The sequence below is a fragment of the Microcaecilia unicolor genome, chromosome 6 (assembly GCF_901765095.1).
Source record: "Microcaecilia unicolor chromosome 6, aMicUni1.1, whole genome shotgun sequence".
Taxonomy (NCBI): domain Eukaryota; kingdom Metazoa; phylum Chordata; class Amphibia; order Gymnophiona; family Siphonopidae; genus Microcaecilia; species Microcaecilia unicolor.
Window position 1 is genome coordinate 160,034,269 of NC_044036.1, and position 23,864 is coordinate 160,058,132.

At 40.2% G+C, this 23,864-nt stretch overlaps 1 protein-coding gene and 1 long non-coding RNA gene across 2 annotated transcripts in view; one reads left to right on the forward strand and one right to left on the reverse strand.

The window, feature by feature from the left end:
* The window catches only part of CACNA2D3 (calcium voltage-gated channel auxiliary subunit alpha2delta 3), an 877,278-nt gene that overhangs the window by 100,169 nt on the left and 753,245 nt on the right, over window positions 1-23,864 (reverse strand). The gene's annotated exons all lie outside the window — the stretch shown is intronic.
* On the forward strand, window positions 368-23,715 carry LOC115471723. The gene is made up of 3 exons (XR_003942405.1): window positions 368-461; window positions 19,869-19,872; window positions 23,704-23,715. It is a non-coding gene; the product is annotated as an uncharacterized LOC115471723 (long non-coding RNA).

Genomic DNA, 23,864 nt, shown 5'->3' on the forward strand with positions numbered 1-23,864 from the left:
CTCACGTCCTGCATGCTCCTCTTACTGGAATTGAGCATGCTCAGTTTCACTAAAAGGAGCGTGCCAGACGTGAGGGGAAGGCAGATCAGGGCAGGTAACGTGGCGACACCAGAGACCGAAGCTGGACAATGCTTCAGCTGGCGGGGGTTGGGGACCTCTGCCAGCAAACTCAAGGGCCCACAAGAAATTTTTTTGGGGGGGCCCAGGCCCCACATAGCTATGCCACTGGGCAGAGGAGTGAGGATACCACAGTGAGTTATCCAGAAAGCAGCAATATTGAGTTCGCTATCTAGATAACTATTAGAAAAACTGCTGTCCTAACCTTATCTAGGGGGTCTTTTACAAAGGTCCGGTAGCATTTTTAGCACATGCTAATGATTATGGGCATCTCTAGCTTTTAGCGATGCTTATTTTTAGCATGCGCTAAAAACACTAGGGCGTCTTTATAAAAGGCCCACCCAGTTAGCTGCCTGATCATGAGTTCAATATCACCACGATCTGGAAAGTGCAAGGACTGAGTGCATTGCACCAATATTCAGCACCGGCTGCACTCTGGTTATCAGCATTGAGGAGAAAGTTATCAAGGTGTGGTAAAAGATGAGCTTTTATTGTGCCTTGATTTACCACGGGAGTCAGAACCTGCAGTATAAAAGACCTTCAGGTTGCCGATTCCTTTGGTAAATAAAATAACCCTGCTTGGGAGACAGTAGCCCAATTGCTCCTAGGCCTGACCTTAAAGGGGCCATGGGACTCATTGGAACCCCTCATCATGACACTCCCAGTTCCCCAATTAAGGCCCCCACTCCTTTGATGAAGTCCACTAGATCAAAATTCCCCACCTGCTGGTTAAGAACCCCCACTCTCTGATCAAGCCCCTGCTCAGACTAACACCCCCGCCCCCTAAGGCTTCCTTTACCCTTATGTGAAAGATGACCCCCTAGTGCAAGTACTGCAAGACTGGGGTTGCTGGTGGTGGCATTTTGAATCACTGCACTGGCAGAGCAGGAATGACTGAGGATAATTTCTGCCCTTGGACCACTAGAACCACAAGGTACGGGGGGGGGGGGGGGGGGGGAAATGGGACTTCATATACCGCCTTTCTGTGGTTTTTCCAACTACATTCAAACTGGTTTACATTATATACAGGTACTTATTTTGTACCAGAGGCAATGGAGGGTTAAGTGACTTGCCCAGAGTCACAAGGAGCTGCAGTGGGAATTGAACTCAGTTCTCCAGGATCAAAGTCCACTGCACTAACCACTAGGCTACCAGGGCCCTTAGACCTTCACTGAACAAGGTGGGGGGGGAGGAGCTTAGCAGAGTAGGGGGTCTTGATTGCCAGGTGGGGTGCTGGCCAAGGGGGGGGGGGGCTCAATTGTAATATGGTTGTAACATAGCAATAATCTACTTTACATGCATTTGTATGTTTTTGCATCTCATTACTATGTAACCTGCAGTGACCTACATATCACCACAGTAGAGCAGAACAAGCTATTTTAGAGTCCTTTAAGTCATGTTTGTGTTTTACCTAGCCACTCTGACTGGTGTTTAAAAAACAATGCTGCCCCCGGTGGCTTAACATTTACCGATTTGTTTCTGACGTATTAGATACAGATAAGGAATCAAAAGTATCAAGATAGTATATTAATATGTTCAATAAGAATTCAGGCCATGTCAATGCAATTTTCATGCCATTGGCATGTACAGTAAACCTGCTGCTAAGTACTGACAACGATGAATGTCGCCATTAACTGGATAACATCGCTGGTCAGCACCAATTTCTAAATTTTCAGCACTGATCAGCATCCAGATACTAGCACTATCTATCTACTAGGGTTTGGCGGTGCCATTTTGAACCCACAGCCAGCAAGGGAAGGAGTGACTGGGGATTACTACTGCCCTGGAACTTCTAAGATATCAAGCATTCCTACAGGCAGGCCTGGGGGGTGGGATTGAGGGGGCTGTGGAAGATCGGGGTCTTAGAAGAGAGATCTTTTGGGAAGGATTGGTGATGAATGGTCTTCGGGATGGGGGCTTATGATGGAGGATCTTCAGGATGGGGGGATATCTTTGGTGAGGGGGCAATGGGAGGTGGAGGTCTTAGGGGAAAAGGGGAAATCTTTTGGAAGAGTTTGGTGATGGGTGGTCTTCGAGAGGGGGGTTTGTGATGGAGGGTCCTCAGGACAGAGGATATCTTTGGGGGGAGAAGGCTTCAGATAGAATAGGGAGAAGCAGCCTTTAATGCCCATCCTCTTTAAGACGTGGTCCTATAATATCAGGCTGTGGGTTAGTGGCCTGATGCTCCCAGATAGTATGAATGACGCTGCATTACTCATGTACCATCAGAGTCACTAACCTGTGTTACTGGGATACCACAAGTTAGTGAGTCCTGTGGTAAAAACAAGGTGCGCCAAAAGCTCAACTTTTAACGAACCTTAATAACTAACGTCTAAGTCATTTAGCACATCAATAAAGATTACAAATTTTCAATGAGACAATTATGAAACAATTCAACTACATAGCACTTTACATGGAGCATTTAGGGCCCCTTTTACTAAACTGTGCTAGTGATTCCTGCTGCGGGCAATGCCAACAAAGCCAAAATTTACTTTGAATAGGCTGCATCAGCATTGCCACGCTGGAAATGCTAGAATGGTTTGGTGAAAGAGGCCCTTAATAAATTATACAGTAGAAAATAAAGTAATGATATAAATGAAATTCTGACAGTAATTTGCCTAAAGTTTAAAACATTCTCTGGGAAACAATGAGAGAGAGAGAGGAAGAAGGATCTACAGTTTGTTTCACATGACAATTGTTGAAACATTGTTTGAGAAATTTCTGGAAAAATAAAGACCAGAGAACAAAAAAACCAGTATCATTCTGTCAATGCCTTAACATTTCCCATTTCCCATATTCCGATGAAGACTTGGTTTGTTTATTTTGATCTTTATAGAGCTTGAACACATATCTCTGATGGCCTATCGCAATCATGTGTATATCTCATAACATTCAAAATTCAGCTTTCTCTTAGCTCATATCAACACAGGAAGTGCACTGATGAAAAGTTGCAGAGTTTTACATCCAAAACCTACATACATATATTGGGAAATATTCTCCAAGGAGATCATTTTGATCTTATTTATACGTTTGTTTAAATAACAAACTATTTTAAGTGACTTTTTACATGTCTGTAGTGAACAAAGAATGTTTAAATGTTTATATTAGCACTTCATGTTCCAGACTGGGCTCCTTGTAGACTGTGATACCTTTCATAGGATAGTCAGGATTGTGGGCATGCACCAGGAATTATCGGACCCTTTTACCGACCAATGCACAAAATTAAGAGTGTGCATATAATTCGCATGCTGTTAGCGTTGAGCATTGGTCGGTAACTGGAACTTGGTGTTGAGCTGTTGTATTTCCAGCACTGGAGTTTTGTGCATTGGGGCCTGAGAGTGCGGCCTGTGGGTTAGAGTCTCTTGTGGTAAACTAAGGCGCCATAAAAGTTCAACTTTTAATGCATCTTAATAACTTCCCCCTCTAAATGTTGCCTTTATGTATATCAGTTGACTTGTTCAGGTATGACAAAAAACATTTCAAAGACAGAACCTTTTTATTTCATAATGTAATACAGCTTTTGAAAATGTTATCTTTTCCCATTTGAGGAGAAGTTATGAAAAAGTTTAATTAGAAGATATCACTGCTGAAATCATTCCACAGCCAGTCACGAGATGTTAATATCACTAAAACCAGAATAAAGGAAGTCTTTGTCTGGTAGCTACTTTCACACATAAAAATAAGATAATCTCAGAGCATTAAAATAACCTGCACTGTCAACTCTTTCTGTACCACTCAGCTTAAATGTTATTATAAAATGTTGCATCAGCATGCAAAAACCTTCCAGTAAAGGCTATTAAATTTACATACCTAGACAGTATCATTACTTTATTGTATTTATTCGGCATGTTACTCTCTTTTCTTTCTCAAGAGTAAAAAGTTTATTTCTAGAGTTTCAGATCAAGTGGCGATGAGTTATACAGCCTACTTAAAAAATTAACATGATCATATTTCCCTGTGATATTGATACTGCTATTCCAGTGCATGAAAATACATCTATAACAGAACAATCCTTAAAAATGATGCATAGTTTGAAAGTGAGAAGGCTTCCAACATTTTTTTAAAAGGTGTTTTGCTCATGCGATGAACGTCTGTCTTTCTATCTGTCTGTCTCTCCATAGAAATAGGTTTGTTTCCACCTGGAGAGAGGCAGGAAGAGACTGAAGAAGAAGGTGGCAAGAAAGTCAAATCCCACAATCAAAAGACGAGTTGAGTCATAAGACATTTGTGGCCCTTTTAGTAAAGGGTGTTAGAATCTGGGCTTAGAGCATCTTAATGTGGGACTTTCCCACTCGCTAATTCTAGATTCAATGCAATATAATTTAAGTTAGCATGGGAACCCTTACCGCCTCCTATTTAAGAGAAGGTAAATGTTCTCATGTTAACTCACATTAACTAGTTAGCGAGCGGTAATGTGAATGTGCTTCCTGGTTAACGCTTCCACACCCATTCTCCACCCACAGCATGCTCCCTTCAAAAAATATTTTTAAAAATACGTAATGCGCCAGTTAGCACATGCCTTTTTTCACGTGCTAATTGTGCATTAGGGTTAAGGCCCTTTAGTAAAAAGGGCTCTTGGTGCCATGGAAAACCTGTGGTGGTAGCATTTTCATTATGTCACTGGGAACCCAGCCTCAAGCAGCAGATGAGGAGAAGAGCCATGGCCATGGTGAAGATATATGCAGGCTGGGTATATGCATGGTGAAGATATATGCAGGTTCCAACCCCTAGTGGCAGAAGAGGATAGCAGCAGCAAAATAATGTAGTGGGAATGGGGGTAGGGAGAGGAATGCAAGAAGGAGAGTGGGGAGAACAGAAAGGTGACTACAAGGAGGGAGAAATGCAAAAGGGGAGGGGATGGAGGTATAGAGGGGCAAATGAAAGGAAGGGGGCATTGGAAGGGAGACAGTGCATGGTTTGTTTGGAGACTGAGGAAATGAGCCCGGGAAGGGGACTGAATGCCTATACAATTACAGCCACAAACATATATACACACATTCACACAACCCAGCATTTCCCAGACATGCCAAACAGATCTCCCCAGAGATCCACAAGAGAGAAAGCAACAATGAATTTAAAATGATCAACTGAATCTTTTCCAGAATTGAAGGATAGCAGCATTGAGTTTTGATGGCATGCTTAAAGACTGCAACATTGAGTTTGAGTTAATGAAAACAATACCCCTGATGAAGCCTGAAAAGTGAAACGGATAGGCCACCATTGAGTGTAAAATTGTGTTTCTTCTTTCAAGTTGCTGCAAGAAACTTTGAAATGTAAATGCACATTTAGAATTGAAGCACGAGCACTGTAAAAGAAATAAAAAGCCACGAGGAGTTTGACCAATGAATGAACAAAGTACCCTAGTAAGACACTGATGTTTCAGTATTTGGGTGTCCGAGGTCTTTTTCCCTCATTTAGCATTTGCGAGTTAACACTCGTTTCATAGACTTGTCTTTATTGGATTTAGAGTTTTATGTGTGTATATTGTACCTTGCCCTGGATCTAAACATTTTTGAACATGCGAAAATCATTGGGTGGTCACGCTAAAAAGTCTATAAGTTTGCCGTGTTTAAAGATACTCTCATTTCACTCAGCACATAAACATAACAGTAACAACCAATAAAACTGTAAAATTTCATATTGAAATTGTAAGCAGTTGCTGAGAAAAGAGCAAAAAAAAAAAAAGAAAAACGGTAGGGGGTTACCTTTCTTGCCTCACCTTGTAGAATGGAGGATCTTTAGAATATGATGGCTTCCACTTGTTTGACATGTTGCATATCACCTTCATAGAAGGGGGTTTACGTTTGCCTCAGCTCTGGGAAATGGTCAGTGAGAGGGTTCCAAAGCAAACGGAAATACAGAGAGGGACCATTCCCCCCTCTGTCTTGATTAGCCCTGGAAGGCAGAGGCCAGTGCAAAGGGCCAAAGTAGTGATCTGTGGCAGAGAAGCACTGAACCAAGTGGGAAGCAGAGGGAACCACTTGCTGGGCTTTAAAAGAAAAAGCCCTGGAGTGAAAGCCTGAAGGCTATAACGTTTAGTAGAAGTGGTCTGTCTAAAGCTGCCAGGAAGAATGCTGCCTGTGAAGATAACTGGGACATAAAAGGCCCCATTTCAAAGTTTCAGACCTTTATAATTTGCGGGGGCAGAGGTTTTTGTCCTAGAGATGAAAGGGAAATGGGACTTGATATACCACCTTTCTGTGGTATTTTGTAACTACATTCAAAGCGGTTTACATATATTCAGGTACTTATTTTGTACCAGAGGCAATGGAGGGTTAAGTGACTTGCCCAGAGTCACAAGGAGCTGCAGTGGGAATTGAACTCAGTTCCCCAGGATCAAAGTCTGCTGCACTAACCACTAGGCTACTCCTCCACTAGCAACATTTAATGTAGAAGCCTGCCCTTGCAGACCAGCAATGAGGCCGCGCAGGCTTCTGTTTCTGTGACTCACAGAAACAGAAGCCTGCGCAGCCGCGTTGCTGATCTTCAAGGGCAGGCTTCTACATGGAATGTTGCTAGTGGAATACCAACATTCCATGTAGAATCTCAAATAGTAGCAACAGAATCTCAATAGTAGCAACATTCCATGTAGAATCTCAAATAGGGAAAGGGAAGGGAAAATGGGACTTGATATACTGCCTTTCTGAGGTTTTTTGCAACTACATTCAAAGTGGTTTACATATATTCAGGTACTTATTTTGTACCAGGGGCAATGGAGGGTTAAGTGACTTGCCCAGAGTCACAAGGAGCTGCAGTGGGAATCAAACTCAGTTCCCCAGGATCAAAGTCTGCTGCACTAACCACTAGGCTACTCCTCCACTCCGAACTGAGCCCCTGAAAACTGTGGTGAACAGGAACATTTTTGTTTGTGTGTACTGAGTTGTTCCCTGCAGATGACGTGCACTTACGCCGCCTTTTACTGCAGCGGGTAAAAGGGCTGTCTTTTTTGGTGGAAAAGAAATGGCCATGTGGTAAGTGAACTGCTTGCCATGCGGCCATTTCGGGGGGGGGGGGGGGAAGCACCCATTGCCACTCATTGAAGTAGCAGTAAGGGCTCACACGCTAACCTGGCAGTAACCGGGCAGCACCAATTACCTCCAGATAAGCACCTGCACTACAAAAAAGGAAATATTTTTGCAGCGCCAGAAATGGCTCCTGCGGTAGCTCTGGAATAGCAAGTGGTAAGCTTGCGTTGGGCTTACCGACATTTAGCAAAAAAGCCTCTTTGTGCACTACAAGGGCTGGATGTGGATGCCTATTTTATAAAATCACATAAATGCATTTGTTGCTTTTATAAAACAGGTTTAAAATAGGTGAACATTTATAAAACACTTTTCAGTTCCCTTTCTTTTTAAATTAAAGGGACAGAAACTTTTAAATATAATCATCTTTACAGGTCTACTGCATTTGAACATTTGATTTCAGCACTGATTTGTTTACTGTTTTATGTTTATTGTAATCCAAACTTTATTAAAAATAATGAGAGCAAAAAAGAACAAAGTGGTTATTAAATCTGCTCTGTTGCCAAAAAACTAGTGATTAACTGAAGGTTAGTCTGCTTAGAAAAAAACATCTGACTTCTGTCTGTACAGGAATACTCTTTTGGGGGTTTCATAGTTGAGATTCCTTTTAATTTAATTCAGTCATATTAGATTATACTACAGCTTATGATCATATCCACAAATCAGCATTTTAACAGAGTTTCCATAGGAACACTATAGGTCCCTGTTTTTTACATCTCTGGACAAGGCCATGCCTGTTTAACAACTTGAACAAGTTTGACGAGGACAACATGTTTTGCTGAAGTTCTGTTAACTGGGGCCAACATTTCCTAACTGCATTACCAGAAGAAATATCGATGCCATTACCATGACCAAGGAGGACCTGCCACGCTCCAGAGTTTGATTCACTTCAATCACGCCAAAGTAGAGGATATGAATTTTTGCCATGTCTTATCAAACTTAAAATTGACTCTATACATTGTAAATAAAAAAATAAATATTTCCTTACACACCCTTTATTTAAAAATCAGAGCTCTAAGAACTGCCCCAGATTACAATCATTGACGTCTAGGAAATATCCCATAGAACAATCATTATACCTAAAAGGTTCCCACAAATATTCTAATTACAGCCTAATGCAGCTTAAAAGGGTTTAGTGCAGGACGTGCTCAGGCATCCTGCAGTAAGTTTGACTTTAGCGTACGTAAACTACATACAAAATAATTTTAAAAAATTTTCAGTGGAGGAGGCTTGATGGGGGACAGAGAGTGGGTGTTTGTGTGTGTGTGTGGGGGGGGGGGGGGCTTGAGGAAGTTCAGGGGCTCTAGTAAAGAAAAAAAAAGTTATGCAGGCAGGCCAGTCTCATAGTCAGCCAGGGCTGCATAACTTTTATGTATCCCTGACTGAATATTAGCCAGGCCCTTGTGTCAGGCACCCAGCCCGCCCCCCCAAAATTCCAAATACTCAGTGCCTGGACATGACCCAGCACTGAATATTGGGAGATAAGTTAACCGACGACGATCAGCATTTAAAAAAATGCTGAATTCCGCCAGCTGAATGTTGGGGGGGGGGGGGGGGGGGGGGGTAAGAACATAAGAATATAAGGGGTGTCATACTGAGAAAGACCGAAGGTCCATCAAGTCCAGTATTCTGTTTCCAACAGTGGCCAATCCAGGTCACAAGTACCTGGGAAGGTCCCAGAAAATAAAACAGATTTTATGCTGCTTATCCTAGAAATAAACAGTGGATTTTTCCCAAGTCCAGCTTAATAATGGCTTATGGATTTTTCTTTTAAGAAATGATTCAAATCTTTTTTATACCCTGCTAAGCTAACTGCTTTTACCACATTCTCTGGCAATAAATTCCAGAGTTTTGCAAAAATTGGGCAATACACATATATGAGAACATATTCCCCTTGCACCAGCTGAGGAACACTCACAGATTTTATAGCAGTGCTCATTTCACCCAGGGCTTTACACAAGAGATTCAAGAAAAAATTCTCCTTAAATCAACCATTGTTTATTTCCACCTCCAAAATGGAAAAAATATTTGTGGCCTTGGTACTTAATTGGCTGCAATTCTACATTCAGAGACATAGTTTTCAACGTGTACTGCTAAAAAGGTAGATTATTTTAGGAGAAGTTACTATCATTGGCTATGATTATGTTGGGTTATTTTAACATAGGATCTTATTGTATAAAATGGGACTCTGTGCTAAAATAGCATGACCTGTGGTAGCCCATGTTAATAATAGCCTACATTGATAACTTCCCCTCCTCCCCAATTGTTACATCAGCAATGATGTGCTGGGCTGACTTCCTTATATATCTGGTTGGAACACCTTTTGCTTGTCCAATGGGCTTCCTGGGGGAGGGGGACCTCCTTCTACCACCTCCACTCTAAAGGTGCTAGGGGCTGGGTGAAGTCTGCATAGAAGTTGTGGTTCACCTGTAAGTCAGTAGTCTCTGGACCATGGAGGGTCTGGGTTTTTACCCTAGCACTCCTGAGACTACCTAGGTTATATGAGGTGCCATTAGTATTCAAAATGTTGATGCTAATTTATTGGCTATATAGTATTATAGAAGTGATGTTTCTTCTTCAGAAAAATGGTCACGGCAAATAGCTTTTATAGCTGACAAAATGCCTCAGTTTCACATTAGCTATTAAATCAATATGGCATCCATTTATTGCCTCATAAGTTCTCCAAGAATAGATGTTTGACCTTACTTACTAGGAGCATCTTAAGTTACTCTTCATTTTGTGTCTATTGAAATTCCTGTGCCTTCTACCCTTCCCTGGCCTCCAGGCCTTGCTACATTAAGCAAACCTGTAATATGATTCTTTTGAAAAGTATTTCTATGCCTGAAATGAATGTTGAGAGAGTAGATACAAATATTTCATATTGATCTAGCCTGTGTTATGCATAAGTATATTAAACACAAGAAGGACATTCATCATTATAATTATCATTAATTATAATAGTCAAGAAATGTATACTTTTATATAGGTCCAGGCCAATAAAGTGGCAAATATATTGAATATACAATATGCAAAGCATGAAAATGTAGGGGTCGTTATTCAGCCAGTGGTGCTCAGTGTTTTGCTGACTGCCATTAGCACTATACCCAAAAAATTCAATGCCAGGCCATGTCACGAGTGCTGCATTGAATTTCCAGGTTTACGGAGTCAGTGCAATCATAGCTGGTTAAGTGCGATATTCAGTACTTAAACCGAATAAAGATAGGACTGACTTTAATGTGATCCTATTTAAGCAGTTACTTTGGCCAGTTAAATGCTAAATATCGGTGTTAACCAGACATTTTCACTAGCACTACCTGGTTAATACTTACTAATTCTCATCACCCTATAAACTTTAAAACATTTACAATTGAAAACACTACTTATCCCCTTAACTCAACTATGAAAATCTTAGGAGTCACATTTGATCAGTTTATCACCCTTGAACACCAAGTTTCTAAAGTGACATCAAGTGTCTTCAATTCATTATGGAAACTAAAGAGACTAAGACCATTCTCCATTAAATCAGTCTTTCTTACCTTAGTTCAAACCCTAGTCCTTACAAAATTCAACTACGGTAACTCTATCTACACAGGACTGAAAAGTGGTGTTCTGAAAAAAGTACAAACTGCTCAAAATACTGCTGCACGTCTCATACATAGATCACTGCACTTTGCCAAAGGAATGCCCCTTCTGTATGGCTTGCATTGGCTACGAATAAGAGACAGAATATCGTTTAAGCTCTGCATTTTCATTCACCAAATTTGATTGGGTTTGGCTCCATCTTATATGAACAACCTCATTGAATTATCTTTATGTAATGCTTTCATATCATCCAGAGAATATCTTACCCTACATATCTCTAATGGTAAGAATGTGACATACAAAACAATTCATACTGCTAATTTCTCATATCAAAGTACCAAAATTTGGAACTCTTTGCCAAAAAAACATTAAACAAATTTGAGCAAGTTAAATTTTCATAGAAACTGTTAGTTGAGGTGAAGTGTCTTTGATTATATGTGTTGAGTATGTTTGGGTGCCTTACTGGCTGTCTGTACTTTTATTAATGTTTAATAAACTCTTCAAAAAGTAAAAAAAAAAAACATTAAATGCAAGGCTTACTATTTGTCATTCTGAAACCTATTGAAAACTCATCTCTTCAGTTTAGTCTGTAAAGATATAAGAATTTCTGTGTAATAAACCCCAAACATGTTCCCTTACCTTGTCTTCCACAAACTCCATAAATCCTTATATAATCCTTCAAGTTATAATTTGAATACTCAATTTAAATCACAAAGCATTACCTTTTTCCAATTATACCTATTCTTATCAAGTTTATTGTCATACCACATTATGATGCATTTTACTTGCTGTTAATTACATAAACATGATTACTATCTTTTTCTAATTCTCATGTAAGCTACATTGAACCTGACTGAGTTCCTCTTGGGCTAATGTGGAATATAAATGTCATAAACAAATGAAGTGTTGCTGAATATGAATGATTAGTCCCAAACAAGCGATGTAACTGGCCAGGAGCCGTTCTAGCCAGTTAAATTGCTGAATATTGATCCCATCATCTTTTCTGAGGCATGTCCATGTTGGCTGAGGAAAAGATTTACCAATGGATAGCTCAGGAATTTTTCAAGGTATAGTTCACACCTCTTTAGAAATGGGGGAGGGAACAATTTATTTATTTATTTGTAACATTTGTATCCCACATTTTCCCACCCATTAGCAGGCTCAATATGGCTTACATTATACCATAAAGGCGATCGCCAAGTCCGGTAGATGTTAAACAAATACAGTTTAAAATAAGAGTCAGGTAAGGTTAGAGTAAACAGGTACAAAAAGGAACAATGGCTTTAATGCAGGCTTTGATGAGGCCAATTTTAGAGAAACAATCTTTGCCAGTGGCAGATGAAAAAGTTGCCAGCCAATTTTAAATCTGCCCATGGTAGCTAAAATAAGTGAATCATGTAACTGTGCAATTATGAGAATATTAGAGGGCTAGACTTTCCACAATCCAGTTCAAATGAGGGCACTCAATATTATTTGTCAGGGTTGTTCTCATTTGATAGGAATGAGTATAATATTTTTAATCTTCTCTTTTCAATCAGTAAGATATTTATTTATTTATTGCATTTGTATCCCACATTTTCCCACCTTATGGCAGGTTCAATGTGGCTTACATATTGCTAAAAAAGCGGTTACAAAATGTAGATTTGTAGAAGTCTAGTACATAATACGGAAGTACAATAAATGCTTAGGTTGATATATTAGCATATTATGATAGAGGTTAATATTATTGTTTTCAATTTCTGAACTTTTCGTGATGTATGGTGGTGTGGGATTAGGCAGATCCATGGGGGAAAGACCTCTTGAAAAGATGTGTTTTCAGGTTTTTTTCTGAATTGTAGGTAGTTTTCTGTGAGTTTCAGGTCTTGGGGGTAGTGAGTTCCAAAGTTGTGTGCCTATAAAGAAGAAGCTGGTGGCATATGAAGATTTGTATTTTATACCTTTGCAATTGGGGTAGTGAAGGGTTAGGTAGGTTCTTGCTGTTCTCGTCATGTTTCTTAATGGTAAATCGATAAGTTCCGTCATGTAATCTGGTGCAAGTCCGTAGATAATTCTGTGGTCTATTGAGCATATTTTGAATGTTATGCGAGTGTTAATAGGAAGCCAATATAAGCTTCTTAGGAGGGGTTTCGCGCTTTCGAAGTATGTTTTTCCGAAGATGAGTCTGGCAGTCGTGTTTTCATCTCAAGATACCAGCTACTGATAAATATCAGAATTTCCTGAACATACTTAGCAAATGATTGACTTACTGAAGTTCAGTAAAGTGATGGATGAACAAACACAGGTCTCTGTCTCCTCTGATTGTGACAGAAATCCTTTTAATCCACCTACTATGGTATCTCTTTTATTTATATTTAATAGAGGGGGTATTACTATATCTCACAAAATATTACCCAGCTCTCAATATACTTCAATATACTTCAACCATACTTTTATATTCATAAGAGGGTATTATTGCATTATTTTAGGATCCATCAGATTTTCCTATCACCATCATACAGGCTAATAATGTGAGTCAGGCACTTTTGTGATGGGTAGGAATTCCTCACTTGATCCATTTTAATTAAATTTCAATTTTAAGAATTGAATTTGGGACTGGGGTTTGTGCCTGCAGTGAGATATGATCCCTTTAAAACTAGGGTAGCTATTTATAGATTTATTAGGGTATTGCAAATTTAAAAAAAAATTTTCGATCATGCCTCAAATGTGGATATTTCAGTGGTTAAACCTAAATCTAAATGGTACCCGCAACAAATGGACCCGGTGATTTACACTTTTCTAAAATTGGTGCTCTCTGATTTATTGAAGATCGAGAATGACCCGTCTAAGAGATGGATGATATATAATTTGTCAAAAGATTAATCTTCAGCTCTTAAGGAACTACGTAATAATCCGGATATATATATACAAAGAGCAGATAAAGGAGGAGGAGTTACTCTCTTGTCAAAAGACATGTATGAAATGGAAGCAAAAAGACATCTGAATGATGTTAAGTTTTATATTCCTCTAATGGAAGATCCAACGAGGGAGATTGGTGAATATATTGCACATGTTGTGGAGAATGCATTGATGAGAGGTAGGCTTACGAAAAGAGAAGCTGAGTATTTGGTTAATAAAACTCCCTCGGTCCCATATATCTACTTTCTACCTAAAGTACATAAGAATTGCAGAAACCCACCTGGTAGACCCATCGTCTCCACAGTAAATTTGGTTCTTGAACCATTGTCAAAATTAGTAGACATTTTTCTTCAACCCATGGTTAGAGAAATCAAATCGTATATTAAAGACTCGTCAGATATGTTACGTTGTCTAAATGAGGTTGATGATATTGCTGATGATGCATTTTTTGTTACTATGGACGTTTCTGCTCTTTATACTAACATTCCTCAAAATGCAGCTTTAGATATTATTAGAGAGAACCTGGATAAGCGTTCCCCCTCACCACGGATTTCAACTGAGTTTTTGATGGAGCTTGCTACATTAGTGATTAAAAGAAATTACTTCTGGGATAATGGTGTTTACTATGGTCAACAGTATGGTGTAGCGATGGGAGCTACATTAGCGCCCTCAGTGGCTGCATTATATATGGCAGCCTTTGAAGAGAATTTAATATATACATCTTGTAAATTTTCTTTAATACGTATGTGGAAGAGGTTTTTGGATGATATTTTCATCATATGGACTGGTACGGAACAACTGCTATTGGAATTTATAGAATGGATAAATACGTTGAATCCAGATTTAAAGTTCACTGCTTTATATGATCTAAAGAGTATAAACTTCCTGGATATTCATATTGTAAAGAGGTCAGGAAAAATTGTTACATCTATTTTTCGAAAAGAGACGGACCGTAACAACTACCTTCATTTCACAAGTTTTCATCCATATCATTTAAGGAGTAATCTACCTATTGGACAATTCTTGAGACTGAGAAGGCTTTGTTCTTCATTAACAGAATTTAAGACACAAGCAGAAATATTAAAGGGCCGCTTTATAGAGCGAGGATATCCAGAGAAGATTAAAAAAAAAAAGCCTATCTGCGTGCACGTTTTGCACAAAGGGAATTATTACTTCAAGAACGAAGGGATGAGGAGAGAAATGATGATAAATTAATTTGTGTTCTTCCGTTCTCCTCCTTGGCCAAGTTTGTGGTTCAATCTATAAAGACTAACTGGCATATTCTACAACTGGATGGTATGTTTTTAGAAAAACCACTGATTGCTTTTTCAAGATCAAAAAATATAGGTAAACTACTTTCTAAAAAGAAGAAAAGGATATTTGAAGATGAGATGGAATATCCACAACATAATAGCTGTAATAAATGTCAATGGTGTGATCAAACCTTGTCAGGTTCTGAATGGACTGATCCGCAAACTAAACAAGTAATAAGATCACGCACTTCCACTACCTGTTTAACGTCTACGGTAGTATATATAATAACATGTCCTTGTGAAAAAGTTTATGTGGGTAGAAGTAAGCGCCCTGTGAAAATACGATTAAATGAACATAAATCTCGGATTCAAAATAAAAAGGAGGAAGCTCCACTTATACAACACTGGATGGAATATGATCATAAAATTACGGATATAAAATGGAGAATCATTGACCATGTTATAGTAGGGTGGGAGGGTGGTAACATTGAAAATATCTTAAACTATAAAGAGCAATCATGGATTTTCTCTTTAAATTCTGTATACCCTAAGGGTTTAAATCGAGAAATTGAGTGGATGTCAGTCATCTAATGCAAGGGGAGGAGTTAGAGTGTGGAGCTCTGTGATTGGTGCTAGTAAATTATTGATGTAAGATTTGAAAAATCCCCTATTTAAATAGCTAGAATGCCGTGGCCATTTTTGAAACATGATGGAGAAAGCAGAGAACTGCTTCCAGATTTGTTTCAGGTATTCTTATTGCAAAATTGTTATTGAGGATTGTTAAAATATTAGAGACTAACATATGTTTTTTTAATCCCAGGAGATATACCTTGATACAGCACTAGTTGCGAAACGTGAATTCATGTCGGTGTAAATCTCTGAGATGAGTGATCATTCGTAAAAATCATTTGAAATGAAAGAAGAAATATAAAGCGATCATCCAGTATTGAAGCTAAGTGCTTTTTTTCGATTGAAATTTGAACCTGATTTTATAAAGTATAAGAGAAAAATAGCTAAAAATTCTTAAAATTGAAATTTAATTAAAATGGATCAAGTGAGGAATGCCTACCCATCACAAAAGTGCCTGGCTCACATTATTAGCCTGTGTGATGGTGATAGGAAAATCTGATGGCTCCTAAAAAAATACAATAATACCCTCTTATGGATATAAAAGTACGGTTGAAGTATATTGAAGTATATTGAGAGCTGGGTAATATTTTGTGAGAAATCCTTTTAAAGCATTTGTAAGAACTCATGGACTTTTATTGTACATGGAAGCCCTATAATTCATCCAATCAAAACCAGATCTGGCAGTGTTTGTTTCAAATTTTACAAACTAGTAGCACTTCACATTCATTTACTTAAAAGATCTTATGAAAGCAAGCTTTGGAAATACACGGATATCAGTATAATTTATCCTCCACTGAGTTTCCACAGGAGTCATTATTTCTGAAATCTGCAGAACTATGGTATATGTGTTAGAGAAGGAGAGCTTGGGGCTACCCATATACCTTGTTTTGCATTCTGGCTTCAGTTGAAGGATTTTTGTGGGAGAGGAGGAATGCTAAAAACATGGTGGGTAGGGCAAGAAAAATCTGCTTGCAGTTATCTATTGCGAGTACTCGTACTTGTTCTCATGTCATTTGAACTTGCAACACAAAGCAAAACAAGATGCATATTCACCACAGGAAGATGAAATATTAAGATACTAGAGCAGCAGTGACTAATGCACTACTTTTCTAAGACATTGTGAAGGTAATATAAGAACATAAGAATAGCCATAGTGGGGCAAACCAGTGGTCCATCTAACCCAGTATCCTGCTTCCAACAGTGGCCAATCCAATGTCAAAAGTATCTGTCAGACACCCAAATAGTAGTAAGATTCCATGCTACCAACTCCAGGGTCAGCAGTGACTTCCCCCATTTCTATTTCAATAGCAGACTATGGGCTTTCCTCCAGGAACTTGTCTAAACCTTTTTTAAACCCAGATATGCTAATCTCTGTTATCATATCCTCAGATAGTGAGTTACATAGCTAAACTATTCTTTGAGTGAAAAAATATTTCCTCCTATTCATTGATGGCCTATTGAAGATCATCGATATCTCTGGAGTAAAATATTCCAATGACACTTTAACAATGATTCTGTGTCTCTAGCAGTGGCATTGGAATGGGTTGGGCCCCCTGAGCCATGGGAAAGGGAAAGAGAAAGGGAAATGGGACTTGATATACCGCCTTTCTGGCTCATGCACCCTTATTACGTTGTAGCATGACAGCCACTGTTGTCATTATATGGCTCTGTGAGTTTGAATCACATGGGTGCCCATGTTCTAATGCTGAGCTCATAAAAATGAGACATCCAAGGATCAGTGTAACAACACTAGTACCTGCATAGTTCAAACCACAGAAAACTGTTCAGTTCTAACAGCAACTGTTCCCATTACCGTGCAGTAAGGGCAACATGAGCCATTTGAAATGCAGGCTGTGCGGGGGCCTAGGTGGCCCTAATCCACTCTGATGCTGATGATGTTGGAACTATGTATCCCACTAATAAGTGCTTCAGTGTTAGCCAGTTAACACACTGTAAGAATAAAGCGCTAGGTGGATACAATTCCACACACACTTTGCACTCATGCCATGTCCGCTGACAGAAAAATCTTAAACAATTCAGCAATGCATGGCTTAACGCATGGAAACAGGGAAACTACCGTAAAATGCCTTAACACATTTGTGCGGTAGCCTGTTACTGTGTGGAAACCATACATTAGGTGCTTAATTCATTTTGGTAAAAGGGCCTCTAAGCTAGCTCCCAATATTCAGACTTAACCAGCCACTGCAAAAATAGCTGCCCTATCTTTATGCGCTAGCCCATGGCTGATTAAGTTTGATTATTGATTTAACTGGGCCTGTGCTAGCCGGCTTTCAAAAAAATAGAAACTCAATGCCGAAGCCCGCAAAGGGCGCGGAACTGAAATTTCTGGTTTTAGCACCAGCGGTGGACAAAAAAATGCTGTCTGCTGGTATCTTATAAAATAGCATGTAGCTGGAATATTGGCATTTATGCTTCTATGTGTACACATATGTGCTTATATGCTGGTATTCTGCTTATCTACCCATGTTTCTGGCACCTAAGGGGCGTGGAGGGGCATAATCAAATGGGGGCATCCATCTCTAAGGGCGCCCATCTCCGGGGACGGCCCCGGGAAGGGGCAGAGCCAACCGTATTATCGAACAAGATGGCGCCCATCTTTCGTTTCGATAATACGGTCGGGGTCAGCCAAATCTCAACATTTAGGTCAACCTTAGAGCTGATCGACCTAAATGTTGAGATTGCCGGACTTAGAGATGGCCGGCCTCGGTTTTCACCGATAATGGAAACCGATGCCGGCCATCTCAAAAATGACCAAATCCAAGCCATTTGGTCGTGGGAGGAGCCAGCATTCCTAGTGCACTGATCCCCCTTCACATGCCAGGACACCAACCAGGCACCCTAGGGGGCACTGCAGTGGACTTCACAAATTGCTCCCAGGTGCATAGCTCCCTTACCTTGGGTGCTGAGCCCCCCAACCCCCCCCCCCAAAACCCACTACACACAACTGTACAACGGTACCATAGCCCTTAAAGGATAAAGGGGGGCACCTACATGTGGGTACAGTGGATTTGTGGTGGATTTTGGAGGGCTCCCATTTACCACCACAAGTGTAACAGGTAGGGGGGATGGGCCTGGGTCCGCCTGCCTGAAGTGCACTGCAGTACCCACTAAAAACTGCTCCAGGGACCTGCATAGTGCTGTGATGGAGCTGGGTATGACATTTGAGGCTGACATAGAGGCTGAAAAAAAATGTTTGTAAATTTTTTTGGGGGGGGGGGGGCGGGAGCGGGTTGGTGACCACTGGGGGAGTAAGGGGAGGTGATCCCCGATTCCCTCCAGTGGTCATCTGGTCAGTTTGGGGACCTTTTCAAGGCTTGGTCGTGAACCAAAAGGGACCAAGTAAAGTCGGCAAAATGCTCGTCAGGGCTGCCCTTCTTTTTTCCATTATTGGCCGAGGACGGCCATCTCTTAACCACGCCCCCGTCCCGCCTTCAGTACACTGCCGACACACCCCTTGAACTTTGGCTGTCCCTGCGACGGAAAGCAGTTGAAGCTGGCCAAAATCAGCTTTTGATTATACCAATTTGGCCACCCTTAGGAGAAGGGCATCCATCTCCCGATTTGTGTCGGAAGATGGGCACCCTTCTCCTTCGAAAATAAGCTGGATAGTTATCAACATGGGCTACTGGTAAGATGTGTTACTTTACCACTAACCCATGCTATTTTAGCATAGTCCCATTTTATGCAGTGAGACCTAGGTTAACAGTAAAATACTATCCTCCATGTTTACTGAGCCGCACTAGTGGATGCCATGCGCTAATGTGACACAGCCCTTTCAATTTTGAATGGGCTATGATGGCATTGCCGCGTGGCTTAGAAAAAAAAGGGGGGTATGTCCTAACAGTAACCCATGCTGATAATTTCCCCCATAAACGTTGGCACCCTCTTTAAAGAATTATCTTCTGCATGTCTACTTCATAAAATCTAGACATCAACATTTACACCTTTTCTGAGGTCATTGCCAGCTAAATATTCATTTGGACCTGGGGTTCGGAGGAGTGATTGCGAGGGCAATTGCTCATATCTCCCTGCCATTATAAACTACCCTCTTTTTCTGAGATTGTACTGGCTTCCAATCATGTTTCAGATCAATTCATGTTTCTTACCTTGACTTTCAAAGCCCAGATTATCTAGCTGCTCTGGCGTACCCTATGCTCCCTCATGGCTTTTATGATCACTCAATGACCACAGACTAGTCCTGCCAGGCCCTTCATGGGTATGGTGGGAATTTACACGTCATAGTGCTTTTTTCTTTTTACGGGTATGTTTACTAAGGAGCACTAAGGTTTTTAATGCACCTTTAAAGTTAAGGCACTTTAAACGCTAATGTGCCAATACATTCCTATAGGTGCGTTAGAATTTTACACACTAACACGCCTATAGTGCGCCTTTGTAAACTCAGGTCTTAGCGTCTTGCTTGTGGAATAGCCTTCCTTCTGAAATTCAGCAGGAATCAGTCTATTCACTATTTAAGTCCAAATTAAAGATGCATTTATGTACAGAGGATTTTAAGGTAAGGTGACACTGGATGGCAAGAAATCAGCAGCACTGGCATATTTTGCATATTGCTATTTTTATGTTGGACGAATGGTCTGTGCGATTGGCTCTTTTCTATAAATATTTGGAGTTCCTTTTCTTTTATATTTTGTTTTATCTTGTAAATCGCCTAGATTTGGCTGTGTCCTAGATTGGCAATCCAGCAAATTGTGAAATAAATATAAACATAAATCTTCAAGGTTTGTGGTTTTGTTCCTTTATTGGCCCCCATGGATGTCCAATTTTCTTACATTTCAATTTCCATCTTTAAGTGGTGGCTCTTATAATTGTAGGTTGCAAAATTGCTGCTTATATTTGCAAGCACCAACGCCTTATTTTTCTTTGTAAAAAGGCTGTTCCTACCAGACATGCTGCAAACTGCATGTGCTTTTTCCACAGCCTTAGAAGTCTTTTACAAAAGGCTTCACGATCAGTGAGTCTTTTGTAAAATACTCTGCAAACTGTGAATGACTTACCTGCAACTGGGCTTTACACCTCTTACAATGTGACATCCAGTTCCCTTCATCAGGGAAAATATTGTTATAAAATTGTGGTGCAATATTTTTGGCAATTCTTTTTTTATAGGGACATTAATGAAGCTGCCTATATTGGTGTAACTGTCAAAAAATGGATGGCAATGTTCCACCTATATAAAGTAGATCATACACAACCAACTAGTGGTAGAACATATAGTACTCTGTGCTGTGTAATTTCTAATTTGTGAAAGGGAAGTCTCATACGGTCACTTAAGCATTTTTTATCACCGGAATGGTGAGCCTATACTGCGTGACTATTTATAATCATCGACTGCCCCCAGCCTCCCGTAGTGCAAAATTATCATTCAAAAAGTGTCCAGAGCTGTGCCCTTAATATTTTATGTCTTTACTAGTCTCTTTTTTTGTTTTACTCTGCTAATCATAAATATATGCACTGTCTGACCAATCACATTGACATAGTTGCAGTACTCGTACTAAGGTTACTATTGATTGCAGGAAACCATTAAATATCTTCAATCAGTATGCAGCCACAGTTTTCACAGTGTTAGGCACATCTTGTTCCATACTTTGCCTTAAAACAACCAGACTGCGGCTGTGCATTAGTTCAACAAAATTGAAAACGCATCTGTGTCACTTATCTGTGTACGGTCCCAGGTATACTCACGTATATTTCCCCCCCCCCCCCCCCCCCCCCCCATATTCTATAAACTTCCACACTCAAATTTCTGACTAGTGTACATATTTGTGCAAGCAACTTATAAAATACAGTCAGTTGAATGACAACTTGGTACCAATTAAATATTAAGGGCCAGAATCTTTATATGGCACCTGTGCGGAAATCTTTTTCACCTCAGCATATTCTTTAAGATTTAGGCACAGTATATAAAATACGCTCAGTTGATATCCCAGCACCTAAAACTACGTGCCTCCATTTACACCAACAAAAATGTGGCATAAATCCCCTCACATAGATTTATGTGGACTGGGCCATATTCTATAATAATGTGCATAAATTTGGGAATGCCCATGAAACACCTATTTCCCCACCCATAGCCATGCCCCTTTTGAACTGCGTGCTTTAGAATTTAGGCACAGTTTATTTCAGAATACGCTTAGCGAGTTATGTGCGTAAATTCTAATTATTGCCAATTATTGCTCATTATTGCTTATTAAGTGCTGTTAAAATGCTGATTGGCTTGTTAAACCAATTACTTTACGCACATTATTATGGAATATGCTTAGATTTTGGCACAGACGGCTAGGCACGATATATAGAATGTGGCAGTAAACATATAATTGGCGTTAATTGATACCAGTTAGCAGTTACATAAATCTCTGTCTATTGTTGGAGGTAGAACTTGCATGTGGTCTAACTTTGCATGACCTTGTTCTATGTGCATCTTTTCAGTTTGCTTGGCACTAAAAATAACAGCTGAAATTTCAAAGGACGACATAAGTAAAAGTGCTGCTGAAACCCCTAAACTAGATTTTACGTCTGTGATGCATCTTCCTTTCAAACTATGCAAAACTGCACATGGGTATTATCTTAGGGGCTGATGATCAAAAGTAAATGCGGGTGTAAGAGGCCGTTAGCAGTGGACTAGCGCCTGTGTGTGCCTACGCCCCAGGATCAGAGCCGGCGAGCACATGAAACAATTCACTCGCTGGCTCTGATCACTTGTTGCATGCAAAGGAGGGTCTCCCACATTCCTCCCTTATGATCAGTGGGCAATGTGCCAAACAAGGGCACTGCTCCTGCTGCAAAACCTATGCCAGCGGAGCTGGCATTAGGGTTTGCCAGCAAGGGAGGAATGGGGGGTGATCAACAGAAGAGGTGTGACAGTTCCGGAATTTTCTCCCAGACCTGTCAAACTCAAGCCCACCCCCGAAACACAAGGCCTGGAGGTCTGGTGTACCTCTAGTTCCCCCTTGTGTTTAGGGAGGGGGGTGGGCTTAGGTTTGACAGGTCCTGGAGAAAATCCTGCACCTGACAAACCTCGTCTGCTGTTTGACAGGTCCGGGCTTTTTTTGGTTGACAACCCGGACCTAACAACTTCTGCAGGTGAATTGTACCTTGGGTGCATACCCAGGCACAATCCTCTCACAGAAGTACCCCTATGATCAGAGCTAATAGTGTGCCTACATTTGCATGCTATTAGCTGTGATCATAGGGGAATTAGTGCTCTGTTTGGAACAGCAAAGGTCTTTTGAACATCTGTACCCTAGTAGCTATTCTCAAATTCAACAGCACCCAGCTTCAAGGGGGCGTAGAACTTGGAGAGGCTTGAGCGGGTCAGGGGCCTGTCAAGCAGTTACACTGCAGGTAATAGAATACTATCATTTATGCGCCTAACTGCCTACATCTAGCCATGAGATTTACGCTAGCCATTGAGCTGGCGTAAGTGCTCACACCTAAAGTTAAGCGCATATATGTGGAATGCTAGTATTCTGTGCACATCTCCCATTATAGAATTCATGCTTAGCATGCATCCTGGTGCCTAAATTTCAGAGTCCTTTTGAGAATTTACTAATAACGCCAAACTATCCATGCAGCTTGGTGTTGATCATTGCCCCGAGAAACTGCCCATTGAGATTTACACCTGGTCTTTCTGCATGTACTCTTCCCCTTGAAAATAATGTACAGGAATTTGAAAATGTCATCTACATACAGTAGGTTATTTCCCTCCACAACCTAATCTTGCCCTCGGAAACATCGCCCTGGAAGGTAGATCAAAATTATGCATATGGTAAAACAATGCGGTTTTATTTATTTATTTATTATTTTATTTATTTATTGCATTGTATCCCACATTTTCCCACCTATTTGCAGGCTCAATGTGGCTTACAATACATCATGAATAGTGGAAATATATAAGAGAATATATATTTAGTATTACATAAGGATCTTGGGTAGCATGGTAGTGATGGAACATGATAGTAGTTTACCAAGCAAATAATATAAGACAATTTTATCTGTGCAAATGTCTTTATTGCCCTTCTTTTTTCTACCTATGCTCTTACTGTGATTTCTAAACCATAAAACTTTGGAGTACAATTAATCCATACCAAGAGAAAGTGGTATCAGTCAGAAACTCTGCTTATATGCATTTATCTTAAACAAACTCCATATTCAGACAAAATCCCCCAGAGATATATGGAAGGTAAAAAGACCTAATTAGAACTAGGTATCCACAATCCATCTGTGCTGTGGAGTCATCTAAATAAGTCATAATTTCTCTTAGCACAATACACACTACACAAAACACTGCCTATTGTTGGAGGTGGAACTTGCATGACCTTGTTCTATGAGT